This window comes from Talpa europaea (genome assembly GCF_964194135.1).
Source record: "Talpa europaea genome assembly, chromosome: 3".
In the NCBI taxonomy this organism is placed as follows: Eukaryota; Metazoa; Chordata; class Mammalia; order Eulipotyphla; family Talpidae; genus Talpa; species Talpa europaea.
Genome location: NC_140069.1, coordinates 89,634,343 through 89,654,038, shown reverse-complemented (window position 1 = coordinate 89,654,038; position 19,696 = coordinate 89,634,343). Strand labels below are relative to the sequence as shown.

The following is a 19,696-nucleotide window of genomic DNA, read 5'->3' as shown; positions in this document are numbered from 1 at the left end:
GAAATTGAAAGAAATCAGTGACAGCAATATCTGTGGTAACTTTGAATTTCCTCATTTTTGACCTGAATACACACTCCTATTTCTTTTTCTTGCTTTTACCAAGGAGTGGCTGGATTATTACTTTAGCTTTTAAACCTTTGTTCAGACAGGATGACCATATCTTGGTCATAACTCTCCGAGGAACACTCTGATATCTGTAGAGTAGGATTAACAGTAGATTGTGAGTTGGACCTATTCAAATAGGAAGTTATGGCCTTTGGTCAATCTGGAGGGAGGATCACCCATCTAGATAGGCATAAACAGGATCTATCTGTAGGCCACATTCAGTTCACAAGTTTTGATGAATACTCTTACAATGAAACAACCATTGATTTAGAGTTAGGATAGTTAAAAGAGACCTTAGGATTTCTCTCACATTTATTTATAAATGAAGGCAAAATTATTCTGATGATTAAAGTGTACCCATGTATACCTGCATATATCCATATATACTCACACTTACATATGTACTCACAATTAGATGTATCATATATACATGTATACATACATGTGGATATAAATATATAGAAATATATATGTTTGTAATTGTGAGTTCATATATATTATCTATATTACATTTTACTTTACATAGTACCTAGAGATCAATATTTCTAAAAACCTAGGATCATTGTTTACTTTTATCCTAAAGATGATACTTTTATTTTATGCCTGAATTTTCATCAAATTAGTTGTTTAAGATATTTTCTCAAACAGGAAAATTTTTGAGTTTGTAACTTGTTCAAGAGATCTTGTACTTCAATGGCAATAAAGTATTTTCAGTTTTGATTCCCTTTCAAAATTACCCTGAAAGTGAAAGAGAAGCTTTTCATTTCCTTAGTTCTGGGAGGATTCACTGATAAAGCAGATCCCCCCAAAGCAGTCCTAGGCAAAGTTTCTAGGGAACAAGATATCCCTTTAATGATTGCTAGGAGTGTGGATCTGGTGATTATCTCCTATCCCTGTCCTGTTGCTCCCCCTTGTATAGGATCAAAGAATTTGGTGGAGGGCAAATCCTGCCCCAGATGCTGCCCCATCTACAACGTGCCCTGAAGTTTGCAAATACAGTAATCGCAGCCCTCTTGTCTTGACTGTTCCTGAGTATCCAGCCTTAAGCTTAGCTTCCCAGGATATTCCTGTGTCCTTGAAAGTGATCTGGGAATGGGCAATCTGGGCCACAGAAACACGGGTGAATGTTGTTGAGTCACTGGGGAAGGAGGGTTGCTCACCTGTCTAGGAGAGATTGCTACCCCCACAGTTTCTGTCCTCCTGAATGGTATGTGGATATGGATCTTGGTAATGAAGCATAAACTTAGTCTTAGAATGAAACTGACAAGAAGTGAAAGCAAAAATGGGTGGAAAGGAAGTGTTTTACTGATATTCTTATGCTGCTGAGTCAACCCAAAATCTAAAGTCTTCACCCCTGTGTCATTATGTATCTATTAGCCAATGGATTATCTTTTTTATTAAATTAGCTCCATTTTGACTTTCTCTTCCCTTTTTTTAAAAGATTTATTGATTTATGCATACAAGAACTGGGGTATAGACCAGACATGCAGAGGATGAGAGGATTCACCAGAGACGGAGTGGGGAACAGGACAGACAGACTGAAACACACTGCTGAGGGGAGCAGTGGGTGAGACAGGAGAGGTTTGCCGTGCCATGTGGGTAGCTCCCTGGCTGGCAGGGATAGAACTCGTGCTGTGCTGCAGAGGCTGTGGATAGCTTCACTGTGCTGTGCTTAACCCTTGAGCCATCAGGGGCGCCTGATTTTCTCTTTCTTAAAAGTGTGGAGCACTTAGTGAGATGGGCTGGAATCCAGACATATTACGGTCCTTTTCTCCCCTTTTTGTACTCAGATGAACGTAGATGACTTTGCAATCATTGACCCTATGCCCAAATACTCTCTCCTGTAGTCAACTTTGGCTAAGGATAGTACTCTTTGTCCTTTGTCATTACCTCAACATCACAGGGTGGTGAAGGGGATTATGTCTTAAAGGCTGGATGCAAAAGTAAATATTATTATATACATCCATTTGTGGTTAAAAGGGTTATGAAATACACTCAAAATAATGCAGTTTACCTCATATACCAATAATTTACAGTGGTTGTAAATCACTCATAGAGCTATACAATTGTAGAGACAGATTCCCTACAACACAACGACTTTGGTCTCACCTTGAATAGAAACTATTAATTCCCTTTTCTTTGTGATTCTTTGAACTATATCATTCTCATTATGGTGAATGTCATGAAGAAAAAGCAGCAAGTCTCTGCATGAAGAGCTGTGAAATTCATTCGTGAGTAACAGCAATCAACTCGTTTATTTAACACAGTGCCCACAAGAAGGATGCAAATGTACAAATCCAGGGAAAACAAGGAAAAAATCTAAAACAGGCCAGGAGGAGATGTTCCTTCCAACTTGGTCTGGCGGAAGAGAGGTCAGAGTCTTGTGTCTGGCATAATGACACCAGCAATGGCTTCAGTGGGGGATAATTTAGCCTGAGTCTTCATGTCTGGTGCCAGAAAAGCAGCTGGCATCATGAAAGAAATCTACTCTAATGAAGTAGGAGAGGAGATATGGTGTCATTTAGCACAGAAAGGTCTTGGTTTGCACTTTCACTATGGAATGAATGCTATGTGGCACCAGCCTGCTGTCTGGCATCCAAATGTTGGCTTCCTATTTAAAACAGCTCTTTTGTCCCTATAAATAGGGGATTTCAGTGAGAAGAGCCAGACCGACTAGAGTGGGTTAGAACCTTCAGGAGGAAGCAAGTTGGTACAGCTGATGTTTCATTGACTAATATATGAAAAAAACAATCGTGAAAACATATTACAAATATCATTCAGTTTTGGGGAAAGCCAGGAAGTATCTCCTAGCTGACTGCAGTGTGGTGACTCTTTGGGGTCAGATGATTGTTCTAGCATTTCTATTTTGCATTCTCCCCACTGCATTCGCAGAAGCAATAGTTTCAGATACTGGAGAGGGCTGCAATACCTCACACACTGTATATGCCAAAAATGGAGTTTTAAAAGCTCATTTTAGAATGTTTACAAGTCCAGGACAGATACCAAAATAGAGAAGAAAAACAAAGGCCAGGGAAAGAAATGACAGGGTTTAGAGATGCAAGATAATCGCTTCAGGAATGCAGTCTACCTTTAAATAGAAAGAAGTACAAAGTAAGAATTCAACTTCTTTGCATATTATACTTTTACCTCTTTTTGTTCTTTTTTTTTAATTTTCTCTGGTAAAATTGTTGTTTTAGATCCCTTTTTGAAACAACTCACCAAGTAAAAAGGCAACATATGGAATGAAAGTTCTTATTTGCAGACCATCTTTCTGGAAAAGGATAAATATCTGAAATATATATATAAAGAACTCACACCAAAGTTCAATACCATACTACCAATAATAATAATAATAATAATAATAATAATACAACTAAAAATGCTGGTAGAAAATGAATAGATATTTTCCCAAAGAGGACAGCCAAATGACAAAACAGACACATGAAAAGATACTCAGCATCACTAATCATGATGAAAATACAAATCAAAACCACATTGGGACATCACCTCACACCTTTAATCAGGCATCTGGGTCGTTTCCATATATTGGCAATTGTGAATAATTTTGCAATAAACATAGAAGTGCATATATCTTTTCAAATTAGTGTTTTCATATTCTTTGGGTTAATACCCAGGAGTGGGGTTACTAGATCATAAGATATATGGTAGTTTTCTTTTTAATATTTTTGGCATCTCCATATTGTTTTCCATAATGACTATACAAATTTACAGTCGTACCAGCAATGCACAAGGGTTCTTTTTCCCCATGTACTCACCAACACTTATTATTTCTTGACATTTTATCATAGTCATTCTAACACATACTGTATCTTTTGCTGTATAAATACTTCTTAACTTGATATAGTTCCACTTATTTATTTTTAATTTTTTTGCTTGAGCTTTAGGTATCATATCCAAAAAATCATTGCCATGATGATATCAGGGAACTTTTTCTATGCTTTCTTCTAGGAGTTTTAAGACTTCAGGTCTTGTGTTTAAATATTTAATCCACTTTTAGCTAATTTCTACAAGCAGTACAAGATAGGGGTTCAATTTCATTCTTTTACATGTGAATATTCAGTTTCCCAATATCATTTATTGTAGAAAGTATCCTTCCTCCATAAATATTCTTGACTCCCTTGTCAAATATCTGTGGACTATGTATGTGTGGATTTGTGTCTGGGATGTCAATTCTTTATCTTTTCTCTATGTCTGTTTTATACTATGAAAATCCTGATTTGGATATCATATACATACATATCATACTGTTGTTGATGAATATAGCTTTGTAATATAGTTTGAATTCAGAAGTGTAATGTCTCCAGCTTTGTTGTTTCTCAGGATATCTTTGACTATCTTCTGTATTTTCATTTGAATTTTAGGATTTTTTTTCCTATTTCTGTGAAAAATGCCTTGGAATTTTGATAAAGACTGCATTGATTATATAGATGGTTTGGTTAGTATGGCCATTTTAGCACTATTGACTCTTCTAATCCACGATTGTAGGATTCTTTTATTTGTGTTTTCTCATTTCTTTTATCGATACTTTTTTAGTTTTCACGATGTATATCATTCACTTCCTTGGTAAAATTTATTCCTAAGTATTTTATTGATTTTGATGCTATTGTAGTGGGATTGTTTTCCAGATAGTTCATTGAGAATATACGTAACTGAATTTGTGTGTTGATATTGCATCCCGCAACTTGATTCAATTTGTTGAATCTAAGTTTCAGTAGAGTCTTTAAGATTTTCTATATCTAAGATAATGTTATAAGTAGAGACAATTTTACTTCTTCATTTCTGATTTGGATGTCTTCTAGTTCCTTTTCCTTGCCTAATTATCCTACTGGGACTCCCAGTACTATGTGAAATACGAGCGCTGAGAGTAGGCATTCTTGTCTTACTCCTCATTTTAGAAGAAAAACCTTTAAAATTTTAGATTAAGTATGATGTTATTTATGACTGGATTTATATGGCCTGTATTATGTTACAGTGGATTCCTTCCATACCAAACTTGTTGAGAGCTTTAGTTATTAAGGAATGTTAAATTTTGTCAAGAGATTTTTCTTTACTTTTTGAGATTAGTAGTATATGATTTTTGTCTTTCATTCCATCAATGTGGTATAACAGATGTATTGATTTGCGTATATTAAACCATCCTTGCAGCCCAGGGATAAACTTCGCTTGCTCATAGCACATGATTGTTCTATTGAATTTGGCTAGTATTTCACTGAGAATTTTTCACTTGTCTTCATTAGGGGTGTTAACCTGTAGTTTCTTTTCTTGTAGTGTCATTATTTCCCTTTGGTGTCAGGGTAATGCTGGCCTCATCAAAGGAACTTAGGAGTGTTTCCTCCTCTCATTATTTTAGAAGAGTTTGAAGGGAATTGGTGCTAATTTGTCTTCAAAATTTTGGTAGAAGTCCTTTGATTCTATATTTTGTTAGGAGATTTTTTGATTACTGAGTCAATGTCCTTATTCATTATTGATCTTTTTGGATTTTCTGTCTGTAGTGCATATGGTTTTAGGTATTTTCCATTCCTTCTAGGTTATCCATTTTGTTGCGTGGTTGAAGGGTTTATCCTGAGCTGCACATGGTATGCCTGTGTCTAGTTTGCTGTCTTAAACTTATGCAGCTGCAGTGGCCAAAGGAAACTGCTTTTGGGGATTCTGGGTCCTGGGAGGAGTTAGGAACTAGGAAGTAAGGAGGAGCCTGACATCGTGAATTCAAAAATCTGTAGGGTGAATTCTTAGGCAACTGTGCTAGCGCTGAATTTTTTAGTTACAAAAGGAGCTCTGACCCACTGCAGAGTAAATTCCTTAACACCACAGTCACTGGTCTAGCTGGTACAGTAGCCCTTAGCCTTCTTCCTTTTGGCTAGTTATTTCTAAGTGTCTCACCTTTGCCAGTCCCTGGTAGATTAAAACCAAAGTGGGCCCTTCCTCTGGTGTCCTGAAAGCCTGGTCATTTCCCTTTCACACTCAAGGGAATTCTTTCTGTCTGGGGAGTTTCTTCTTGGTGTTGAGTATTGCACTTTGGGGGTGGGATGAAGTAGGCAAAATAAAGCTGTTCTTCCTTCTCTTTGCGTGACACTATTCTCAGGGGATTTTATTCTACTGTGTTGTTGAAGTTTCTTAAGTGAATTCCTGAGTTTTTTCAGGGCTGTTATTGGTTCATAAATAATTGTCTAATTGTTGACCTTTTGGGGGGAATCAAGCTGGGGTTTCCTACACCTCCATTTGACCTTCAGGCTCTCATCCAAGAGTGGTATTTCATAAGCTAAATCATCACATGGCTACATGCAATTTTAAAGGAGAAAGGAATTATAGTTTTACCATGTGTTTGCAACAAGTCAGAATATATTTGAAAAAAGCCTAATTATCACCACAATCATTATTTTGAGACTACCAATGGTCAGAGGGGTTAGATGAGTCACAAAGATATTCTTACGGATTTCCTGACTATTCTCCACTGTTCTTATTACTACATGGTGTCTCATCCTCTAATTATATATATCAGAAGTATGGCTTGATTCATTTTGGGGTTTTAAAAAACAGTGCAACTAATTACCACATAGGATTTTTTGTTTATTTGTTTAATAACTGACTTATAATCAACAGCTTGAAAAAAACAATGAAAACAACACATAGGCATTTTAATCATATTATCCCTTTTGAGCTTTATCCAGAATGCGATTACTCTTAGATTTCTCCGTTTTTTTCTATAAATTCTTACATTTACAGATTTAAAACATGAAAAATTTAACTCTAAAAATTTTTATGTCTCTGTCACCCTTAGTTGCAAAGATTAATACAAGCAAGTTAAAAAGTCACTGATAAGCTTACATATATAATACCTACAAGGAATTTTTTAAAAATCAGTTAAAGATTTAAGAAGTTAAATGAATTATATTACAATAGAAATCCTAAATTGGACAAGCACATCATGTTGTTTCTCTCTATTTCTTTTTAAAGATTTATTTATTTATTTATACAAGCACTGGGTACAGTCAGAAGCGTGGGAGGGTGAGAGAATTCACCAGAGCCAGAGTGGGGAACAGAACAGGCAGACCGACGAAATACACTGCTGAGGGGAGCAGCAGGCGGCAGGAGAGGTCTGCGTGCCATGTGGGACCCTCACCAGGCGGCCTGGGATCGAACTGGCGCTTCAGAGGCTGCGGGCAGCTTCGCAGCCCAGTGCTCAACCGCTGTGCCACCGGGGAGGCCCTGTTTCTCTATATTTAAAGCTAAGCTCAGGATATGTCACAACTGGATCAGGCTGGCTGCAGGGTTCAGACCCTCAAAAAGAAAATCTTCCAATGTATAGCTCAAGAAGAATAAAGGTCAAGGGAGATTTTTACCATAGAACATAATTTTGAAAACCTGGCTAACTGACTTCATGAGGCTTCGTGAGGGTAGAGTCATTGCTCGCCCCATTCCTGTTACATACAGCCTATGCTTTGGACTTGTCAGTATGATTTCCCTGTGTTTCTTTCCCACATGAGTGTTATCAAGGATCTCTGTTTATACTCTCCCATTGTATATTGATTATGTTTAGGGTGGCTAAATTAATCATTTTCATGCTTTGTTTATTGGACAGCAGGATGCAACACTGAACAATTTTGAGTTGTTTCTGGATGAGATGGAGTGAGACTTTTTTAGTTGTGTATGGGATGGTTGTCTCCTATGAGGCCAGGAAGTTTTGCTTGCTTATTTTGGGAGAGTAGTATACATAAATGCTCACAAGCAAAGAGTAGAACATAATAAAAATATATTTGTATTTTGGTGTGCTTTCCAGAATCTCTGTGGGTAAACCCCTTCCCTCTTCTTAGCCCATGTGCTTTTCCATAAACTGGCAAATCCTACTCCTATATTCCAATCCCAAACATGAGCAAAAGACCTCATCTTGACTAGGAGAGTGGGTCATCCTCTGAGAGAGCAATTGATTCAAGGATTGTTATTGAAACAAAAGAAATTGGAAAATTGATTGGAGTCATATTTGGGAAGTCAAAAGGAATTCCTGGGAAAACATGTTCATTTCTTTGAAATTGTGAGCAGTAAGGCATAAATTTTGGTGGCCATTGCCACTTTCATCCTAAATATTAAACTTCCTTGGGGGGGGGAGTTGTAATTTCTACTTTCTAAGAAGTATAGAAGTTGTAATTTCTACTCTATAATGAAGACTAAGTGAAGTGATGTTTATGTAAATGTTAATGCATGGCTTCGTCAAGTGTAGAATTTTTCTACATTTAATATTAGGTAGAACTGAAGCAAAAACAATGCAAGTAATACAGGGATTTCAGATACCCAAAGAATTATATCTCTGCAAATACATTGCCCATTTTGTAGTCTTTTGGTCTGCTATTTCCATTTATAGCAATATTTGGATTACTCAGCATTTAAGTAACAAGAGAAGCACTAAAAAATTCCTCTTCATGACAAATAAAGGATATGACAAATACAATAAACTTTGTATGTCAGTAAGCTGGTATTTTATGTGCTCAGAATGACTCTGGACTTGCACAGTTTAGTAGTTCAACATAGCTTTAATGTTAAATGTATTTCATTTCATCCAGATACTTTGAAGTCACTTCATCATTAATAGAATATATGCCCTTGTGAATCTGGTATCCATATAACAAGTAAACACTTGTATAGTGGCAGTATTTTTATACATTTCAAAACTTTACTAATGCGGTTTCTTAAAAGAGTAACATGTTATATGAAAATATCCATTTTGAAGTAATAATTCATCTCTATGTCTCCTATCTTAATCATTTTGGGCTCCCATTATAAAATACCATAAACTGAGTGGATTAAAAAATTGATTTTTTCGAGACTTGGGAGCAACATGGCGGCGAGGAGACGCTGCGAGTAAGATCTCCCATTAAAAAAAGTTAATAGGGAGGAAAAGCGGCAAGTCCCAGTGAGAACTGGGACACGGAAGATAAACGGACGACTCCAGCAAACTGCCCAAAGAAGAAAGTTGCCATAAAAGAGGACCAGAAGGGAGGGAAGCACAGAACCCTGCTCCCCTCCCCCGCCCACAAAGTCGGCACTCTCCGACCGGCAGAGAGGAGGGAAACAACAAACCAAAATGGCCAACAAGAACAAAGGACGCAGCAAGCGGGTCTGTGAGTGGAAAGGAACTATTTCAGCCACCACACCCTGTGAACGGGAGCTGTGGAGAACCCTGCAGGATCCGCCGCAGAGGTGAGCTCCAGGCGCCATTAAAGAGAGCCCCGCCCCCCAGGAGGAGACCAGCACCAGCACACAGCCCCGGCCGCCCGGTAAGCTTGCGCAGAAAGCGGCGCGCCGAAAAAGCAGACGCGGATCCGGATCGGATCGCAGCTGCCCAGGTCCCCGCGCCTGTGACCTAGGCTTGCGGGGAGATGCGCGGAGGCCCTCCCTGAGTGAGCAGGAACAAGGCACCCAGGCAGGGGAGCGGGATTCAAAAGGCGCCATTCCTGCGCCACTGATCTGGGCTACAGCCCTCTTCCTGGAACTGAGGGCTTTGGAACTGAGACCCGGGGCACGAAATTAGGGGCGTGGGTTCCCCACGACGGTGGGGCACAAGGCAGACACAGCACCCCAAAGCCGTTGAGGTGTACCCTACCATCCCCGCTCTGCTCCCTGTCCCACGGGGTGGAAAATCAGCTACCAAGGGCTCTAGGAGAGATCTCTGGCGCCACCTAGCGACTTGAAGCCAGCAGAGGCTCCTGAAGGAGCTAGTGGCCAGCTGGGGAGTTAGCCCACACCGGGCCCCTTCCAAACAAGTAGTCTGAGCCCACAGGGAGAGCGAGCACCCACAGCCGGGGCAGACCAGGCGCGCAGAAGAGTGTGCCTGAGACCAGACGCGCAGGGAGTGTGTCCCACATCACCATTTTAGAACAGGGACATTTCTTCAGTAAAGACTACCTGCAGAAGGCTTCCTCAGGAGCCAGAGGTGAGCGGGGGAAGTTCGCCCACGCTAGACCCCCTCTGGCCTGCAGTCCAAGCCAAGAGGGGAGCAGGAACCCACCGCCGGGGCAGACCAGGCGCACAGGGGAGTGTGTCCCCACATCGGCATTTTAGAACAGGGACCTTTCTCCAGTAAAGACTGCTTGAAACTGACAGATGACTCCTGGAGGAACCAGAGGGGAACAGAGAAGCCCACCCAAGATGCCGGCCAGTCCCAACAACACAGTGTCCCAACTCATACGGCAAATTAGAAAACAGACAGTAGGGAGGAGAAGAACCACATGCAACCTAGCAACTCTCCAGAGAAAAAGCACACCACAAAAAGAAAACCAGCCCCCAGATTGCAACGACAATAACTTAGAAGAATTTCTGAGCCTTCCAGAAAGAGAATTTAAAATTGCCGTGATTAAAAAACTGACAGAAGTCATAAAGGAAAACAATGATAAGGGAAAAATAATCAACGATCAGAAGAATGCAATTGAGTCCCTAGAGAGGGAAAACAATGGTCAGAAGAAAGAAATTGAGTCCCTAAAGAGGGAAGTAAAAGAAATGCAGGAGATCAAAGAATTAATGGAAGAACTAAAGAATTCTGGGAAAAGCAATGAAAGCAGAATAGATGAAATGGAAGAACGAATAAGTAATCTTGAAGACACAGAAATAAAAAGAACCAAAACAGAAAAGGAAAGAGAAGTACGAAGGAAAAAGAACAAAGAAAGACTTCGGGAAATATCTGACTCCATGAGGAAAGGAAATATAAGAGTTATAGGAATACCAGAAGGAGAGGAGAGAGATGTAGGAACAGAGAAAATATTCAAAGAGATAATTGAAGAGAACTTCCCAAATGTGAAGAAGGAGCTGAAAATTGATATACAAGAAGCAAGAAGAACACCAAACTTCCACGACGAAAGGAAAAATACAGCAAGACACATAATAGTAAAACTCCCAAGAATCCAGGACAAGGAAAAAATAATGAAGCTGGCAAGAGGGAAGAAACAGATAACATTCAAAGGAAAACCAATCAGGCTGACATCAGACTTCTCCGAAGAAACACTACGGGCAAGGAGAGAGTGGGGGGACATAGTCAACAGACTCCAAGAAAACAGATGCCAACCAAGAATACTCTATCCCGCAAAGCTCTCCTTCCTCTTTGAAGAAAGAATATGGACCTTCCCAGACAAACAGAAACTCCGGAATTTCATTGCAACTAAACCCCCACTCCAAAAAATACTACAAGGATTCCTAAAGCTAGAACCTCAGAGGGACGAATAACAATGAAAGAAGGCCAAAAAAAAAAAAAAAAGTTATTAAAAGAATAAATAAATAAAATCAAAGGAAAGACAAACACAATGGCAAATACAAATGTTAACATATCAATATTAACTCTAAATGTAAATGGACTAAACTCTTCAATAAAAAGACACAGAGTTGCGGCCTGGATTAAGAAACAAAACCCAACCTTTTGCTGTCTCCAGGAAACACATTTAGCTACAAAAGATAAAAATAGACTCAAAGTTAAAGGATGGAAAACAATCCTACAAGCAAATGGACCAAAAAAGAAAGCAGGAACAGCTATACTTATATCAGATAAAACAGATTTCAAACTCAAAAAGATAAAAAGAGACCCCAATGATCACTACATTATGATCAAGGGGACAATACTTCAAGAAGAAATAACACTCATTAACATATACTCACCAAACGAAGGAGCACCAAAATATATCAGACAACTGTTGTCCTCTCTGAAAACAGACATCAGAGAAAACACATACGTAGTGGGAGACTTCAACACACCACTATCAACAATGGATAGATCAACAAGACAAAAAATAAGTAAAGAAACCAAAGCTCTAAATAAGGACCTAGAGCAATTGGGCTTAACAGACATCTATAGAACACTAAACCCCAAAAAAACGGAGTACACATTTTTCTCAAGCGCACACGGATCATTCTCCAGGATCGATCACATACTGGGGCACAAGACAAACATCAACAGATACACCAAGACTGAAATCATATCAACCATCTTTTCTGACCATGAAGGCATCAAACTAGAAATAAACCATAAAAAGAAGGCAAGGAACTTTCCTACCTCATGGAGATTAAAAACCACACTACTGGAAGACCATTGGACTAATGAGGAGATCAAAGAAGAAATTAAAAAATTTTTTGAATTGAATGACAAGGAGGACACCAATATCCTAAATGTATGGGATGCAGCAAAAGCAGTAATAAGAGGAAAATATATAGCAATAGAAGCTCACATCAAGAAACAAGAAAGAACACAAAGAAACAACCTAATCTCGAAGCTCAAAGATCTAGAAAAAGAACAAAAAAAAAACCCCAAAACCAGTAGAAGAAAAGAAATAATAAAAACCAAAGCAGAAATAAATGAAATTGAAACTAAAAAAAACAATCCAAAAGATCAATGAAACCAAGAGCTGGTTCTTTGAAAAAATCAATAAAATAGACAAACCCCTAGCCAGGCTCACAAAGGAAAAAAGGGAGAAAGCACAAATAAACAGGATCATCAATGAAAGAGGAGAAATCACAACGGACACAGCAGAAATCAAAAGAATAATCAGTAACTACTATGAACAGTTATATGGAAACAAGTTTAACAATCTAGAGGAGATGGACAAATTCCTACAACTCTACAATCACCCAAAGCTAGATAAAGAAGAAATAGAACACCTAAAAAGACCAATTACAATTAGCGAAATTGAAATGGTAATCAAAAACCTCCCCAAAAACAAAAGCCCAGGACCTGATGGATTTACAAATGAATTCTACCAAACATTCAGAGACGAATTAGTGCCTATCCTTCACAAACTCTTCCAAAAAATTGAGAAGGAAGGGACAATACCAAACACGTTTTATGAAGCCAACATTACACTAATACCAAAACCGAACAAGGACAACACAAAAAAGGAAAACTACAGGCCAATCTCCCTAATGAACACTGATGCAAAAATCCTCAATAAAATTTTAGCTATCAGAATCCAACAATGTATCCATAAGATAATTCACCACGACCAAGTAGGATTCATTCCAGGGGCACAAGGATGGTTTAACATCCGAAAATCAATCAACGTTATCCAACACATCAACAAAAAGAAATATAAAAACCATATGATAATATCAATAGATGCTGAGAAAGCTTTCGACAAAGTGCAACACCCATTCATGATAAAAGCCCTTGAAATTCTTGGGATACAAGGAACATACCTCAACATCATAAAGGCCATCTATGACAAGCCAACAGCCAGTATCATTCTCAATGGTGAAGAGCTGAAAGCAATTCCATTAAGATCTGGAACAAGACAAGGATGTCCACTCTCACCACTGCTTTTCAATATAATACTGGAAGTCCTAGCCAGGGCAATAAGACAAGAGAAAGACATCCAAGGAATCCAAATAGGAAAAGAAGAAGTCAAACTATCACTATTTGCAGACGATATGATATTATACATAGAGAACCCCAAAAACTCCACAGAAAAGCTAATTCAACTCATCAATCAGTTCAGTAAAGTGGCAGGATACAAAATCAACACGCAAAAGTCAGTAGCCTTCCTATACACAAACAATAAATCTGAAGAAGAAGAAATCAAAAAAACCATCCCTTTTGTTATTGAAACAAAAAAAATCAAATATTTGGGTTAAATCTAACAAAAGAGGTAAAGGACCTATACAAAGAAAACTATAAAACACTGTTAAAAGAAATAGAAGAAGACACAAAGAAATGGAGAGACATCCCCTGCTCATGGATTGGAAGAATAAACATTATTAAAATGGCCATCCTTCCAAAAGCAATATACAGATTCAATGCTATTCCAATCAAAATTTCAATGTCATTCTTCAAAGAAATAGAACAATTATTGATGAAATTCATATGGAATCACAAAAAACCCCGAATAGCCAAAGCTCTCCTGAAAAAAAAAAGAAGGGAATGGAGGCATCAGACTCCCAGACTTCAAACTATACTACAAAGCCATAATCATCAAAACTGCATGGTATTGGAACAAGAACAGACATACAGACCAATGGAATCGAATAGAAAATCCAGAAATAAACCCACAGATTTATGGTCAACTAATCTTTAACAAAGGAGCAAAGACTATGCATTGGAGCAAAGAAAGTTTGTTCAATAAATGGTGCTGGGAAACTGCGTCGCTACATGCAAAAGAATGAAGCTTGACCACTACCTCACACCATACACAAAAATCAACTCAAAATGGATTAAAGAACTAGACATAAGACCTGAAACCATAAAATATATAGAAGGAAATATAGGCGAAACACTACGTGATTTGCACATCAAAGACATCTTTACAGACACATCACCCAAAGCAGTGATAGTGAAGGCAAAGATAAACAGCTGGGACTACATCAAATTAAAGAGCTTTTGCACAGCAAAAGAGACAATAACAAAAACAAAGAGAAACCCCACCAACTGGGAGAACATTTTTGCACCCAACACTAATGATAAAGGACTGATCACAAAAATCTGCAAAGAGCTGATGAGACTCAACAACAACAAAGAAAATAATCCAGTCAAAAAATGGGCAGAAGAGCTTAAAAGAAACTTCTCTGAAGAGGAAATGCAAATGGCCAACAGGCATATGAAAAAATGTTCAACATCACTTGTCATCAGGGAAATGCAAATCAAAACTACCATGAGATAGCATCTTACACCAGTGAGAATGGCAAATATTAAAAAAACTAGCAACAACAAATGTTGGCGAGGGTGTGGAGAAAAAGGAACTCTTCTGCACTGTTGGTGGGAGTGCAAACTGGTCCAACCACTGTGGAAAGCTGTGTGGAGATTTCTGGACCTACTAAACATAGAGCTTCCATATGATCCAGCAATTCCACTCCTAGGTATTTACCCAAAGGACACAGAAACATCAATTCCAAAGAACACCTGCACCCCTATGTTTATAGCAGCACTGTTTACAATAGCTAAGCTTTGGAAACAACCCAAATGTCCAAAAATAGATGACTGGATCAAGAAGATGTGGTACATATATACCATGGAATATTACTCAGCATTCAAAAAAGATAAACACATGCAATTTGCAGCAACATGGATGGAGCTGGAAGGGATCATGCTCAGCGAAATAAGCCAAAAAGAAAAAGAAAAATACCGGATGGTCTCACTCATAGCAGGAATCTAGAAAACTTAAATAAGGGACCAGGAAAATGAATAACTATAAGAAAGTGAAAATCAAAATCAACAAAAAACTATGAACCAGAGACACTTTTAGGGGGGCGGGGGCAGGAGGGGAGGGATTGGGGTCAGAATGGGGGGGCTGCAATTGTATGGGGAATATAACAATAAAATTTATTAAAAAAAATTAAAAAAAATTTGATTTTTCACAACCTCGCCAACATTTGTTGTTGCTAGTTTTTTTAATATGTGCCATTCTTACTGGTGTAAGATGGTATCTCATTGTAGTTTTGATTTGCATTTCCCTAATTACAAGTGATGTTGCACATTTTTTCATATGCCTGTTGGCCATTTGCATTTCTTCTTCAGAGAAATTTCTTTTTAGCTCTTCTGCCCATTTTTTGACTGGATTATTTTCTTTGTTGTGTTGACTCTCATCAGCTCTTTGCAGATTTTTGTGATCAGTCCTTTATCATTAGTGGTGTGTGAAAAAATTTTCTCCCACTTGGTGAGGTTTCTCTTTGTTTTGGTTATTGTCTCTTTTTCTGTGCAGAAGCTCTTTAATTTGATGTAGTCCCAGCTGTTTATCTTTGTCTTCACTATCACTGCTTTGGGTGATGTGTCTATAAAGATGTCTTTGAGGTACATGTCATGTAGTATTTCTCAGAGAAAGGAACTCTCCTGCACTGTTGGTGGGAGTGCAAACTCGTCCAACCACTATGGCGAGCTGTGTGGAGATTTCTTGACCTACTAAAGATAGAGCTTCCATATGATCCAGCAATTCCACTCCTAGGTATTTACCCAAATGACACAGAAACATTAATTCCAAAGGGCACCTGCACGTCTATGTTTATAGCAGCACTGTTAACAATAGCTAAGCTATGGAAACAAACCAAATGCCCAAAAATAGATGACTGGATCAAGAAGATGTGGTACATATACACAATGGAATATTACTCAACAATCAAAAAAGATAAACACATGCAATTTGCAGCAACATGGGTGGAGCTAGAAGGGATCAGGCTCAGCAAAATAAGCCAGAAAGAAAAAGAAAAATAATGTATGTTCTCACTCATAGCAGGAATTTAGAAAACCTAAATAAAGGACCAGGAAATAGACTAATCAATACAAAGTAAAAATCAAAATCAACAACCAGAGACACACTACAGGGGCAGAGGGGAGGGAGAGGCAGGGAGAGGAAGGACTAGAGTCAAAATATGGGGGGTGCAATTGTATGGGGAATATAACCATAATGAAAATGCATACATTGTGCAAAGATGAAAAATGATGTAAGAATTATATAAAATAAAATACTTAAAAAAGTCGGTAGTTTTAAATATCTAAAAAAAAGAAAATGGATTTCTTTCCTCATAGTTCTAGAAGCTGGGAAGTTCACAGTCAGAGTTCCAGCATGGTTAGGTTCTAATGAGAGTCTTCTTCCTGCCATCTGCAAGATGTCTTCTTGTTTTGTTCACCCAAGACTGAGAGCTCTGAACTTTTCCTTTTCCTATCAGGCCAATAACCCCTCAGGTGGGTTCTATTTTCATGACCTCATCTTAAATCTGATTGTCTCCCAGTGATTTCACCTCCAGATACTATCAGATTTGGGCTTAGGACTTTAATTTATAAATATATGGGGGAACACAGACACTCCCTCTATTCAATTCTAGCAGTTTCTTGGAGCATCGTTACTATCCATTCACTAAAATAGATGGGCTGCAGATTATAGTTGTTGGTTATGGTTATCAAATCCAAAATACTGTTAAACCTAACTAATACCTCAACTACATGGAAAATATTTCTGATACATAGCTGCATTTCTTTGTCATTCTTCAGAAATTAAGAGAGCACATTTCCACTCAATTCCAAAAGTGACAGTTTCCCATGAGTCATGATTAAACTGTGATCTCAAGACAGAAGGGCTATCAGCATTAGAGGCACAATATTAGATAACTTCAATATTAGATATGTGATGAGGATATACTCATTGGTATTCTGTCATTTGCACACAATGTCTGGAATCCAAAGAGCGAACATACTACTTAGGAGAATTCTCTTTTTTTCTTCTGTATACCCCATGAATTCCACATAAACATTCAAAGCCAGAAAACTTCACAGCACATAAACCATACACAACTTAAATTAGTTCTAGTGCTACTAAAGATAAGGACTCAGTTTCCTTTGGTCTCTGTGTTTTACAAAGTTAGGGAAAAAAAGTGCAAATATCTATTTATAGTGGGCAAGACTTGGAGACAACCCACATGCCCCAAAATAGATAACTGGATCAAGAAGATGTGGTATGTATACACAAGGGAATACTATTCAGCAGTCAAAAAAAGAAAAACTAATGCCATTCACAGTAAAATGCATGGAGCTAGAAGGGATTGTGTTCAGTTAAATAAGTCAGAAGGAAAAAGAAAAACATCAGATGGTTTCACTTATAGGCGGAATATAGGGGAACCAAATAAGGCATTAGGGAAAAAATAATAACAGTAGAAAACATAACAAAACAAAACAAAAATAATCAGACAAATATAATTCAGAGCCATTCTGCAGGGGAGGGGAAAGGAGAGAGATCAAAACAAAGGAGGAAGGAACACAAGGGACTGTGGCAATGGTGCACAGGTGAACTGGTGGTGGACATTCTGTGGGGATTGCACCTGAGAAAAGAAAGCAAACATAAAAAAAAATGAAAAATTATGTAAAATATATAAATAAATTTTAAAAAGAAAAAAAGTGCAAAAGACATCCTAAATACCAGATATCAGATCTTTAAATGTCTCAAATAGAGTCATATTATCTTCCAAATGTGAAAAAAGTTTCTATAAAAAATTTTGGATGACATCAATGTTTTCATGAGAGCTGATTTTGTGTTAGACTGTATAAAACTGGATTACACAGCCCAGAAGAGAGGATGGTGAGAAGAGATGGGGGAAGAAAGTGGAAGACAGAGATTTTTACAGATAATTATTTTCTTTCCTTTCAGTTCTATCATTGAGATTGATATTTAAATAATGACAGTAGAATTCCCTTGAGAATAGTTTACTTTGGTTAAAGCCACTGGGTTTTTAAACCTTAACTAGAAAAATCTCAAAGTTTAACCCAAGTAAGCATTACCTAAAACATTTTTAAAAAAATTTTCCAGTAGACTGTATAATTCCACATATAGAGCTTAATTTTGAGGATATAATACATATATCTTTGAATTAATTTGAATAAAAATCATACAAAACCAAAAAATTTTATGCAATCTTAAGAAGAAAAATAATACATATAAGTATAAATTTTAATCTCTTAAAATAAAAGTTTTAAATTTAATCTTGATAGTGATAATCTGTTGAAATATAAATGTATTAATATATTAGTGCATCATATTTGATTTTACAAATATCTATTAAAATATGTTTTAATTGTAATATGCATTCATGTATTTATTCAATTTGAAAGCAGCCACTTTTTTTTAATGGAAGTAATATTGGTTTAGAGCATTGCTTGTTTATTAGAAGTAGAGGATCTCCACCCCTCACCCCTCGGATGTTGTCAGCACACCACACCTACCACCAAGACATCCATAGTCCACGACCATAATGCATTTTATTAACTGACCTGATTACAAAAACAATCATGTAAACACCTTAGTCCATCCTTCTAATAAACCTGTTGACCTGCTCTTCTCTGTTGCCAGCATTTCTACCATCTACAATATGGGTGGTCTTTTTTTCATTTCACCTCCTGGAGAAGATAACATGAAGGGTCAAAAGAAGTTGTTTGCTTCTTTGAAACATTTAACAACAGTATAGATTTCATGTGTCAGATCCACTGTGCAAATGATCTCATATTTACCAAGAGAATGAACATCATTCATATTTACCAAGAGAATAAACATCATGTGTTATCTGTGAGGGCAAATTCACTTCTTATTGATTTCACCATAACCATGTTTGTAGATCAATTCATTTATTTTCTTCAGATTTGGGTGCTCCCATGCAATATATGGTTGCACAATCCTCAGCATGTTAACTGAGCCTTGCTGATCTTAGCAAAGGAGCCATTGAAGATCTGGTGAAGGTGAAGAAACTTCAACACCTTTTGGACCTTTGTGCTCACAACATCAATACCTCTGATCCTGATGACAAATGACTTATGACCTGGGTTCTGCAAGTATGTAGAAGTTGCTAGCTTTTCTTGCTATCCTAGCCATTCAGTTCTCAATTTTTCACCTCTGCCTATATTCCTTGTGATAGCGCTGATCTGTTGTCTTAGATAGGTTTGCTTCTTGACTTTTGAAGTATCTGTTGGGCAAATTTCTTTCACAGCACTTGATCCTCAGCACCATGAAATTCCTTTGCTTTTTCTTAGGGGTTTCTGGCAACAGAAGAAATCTCCATTTTCTTCTTTTTTCTTCATTTTCACCTCCTGTTATCAGCTGTAAAGAGAGGAAGTTGGGTCATGAGCACTAGCCTC

At 37.7% G+C, this 19,696-nt stretch overlaps 1 pseudogene across 1 annotated transcript; it reads right to left on the bottom strand.

Annotated features, from left to right (window-relative positions):
- Nucleotides 1–18,867: 18,867 nt before the first annotated feature.
- On the bottom strand, nucleotides 18,868–19,433 carry LOC311168879 (large ribosomal subunit protein uL30-like; annotated as a pseudogene). The gene has a single exon. The product of its transcript is annotated as a large ribosomal subunit protein uL30-like (transcript).
- Nucleotides 19,434–19,696: the final 263 nt, after the last annotated feature.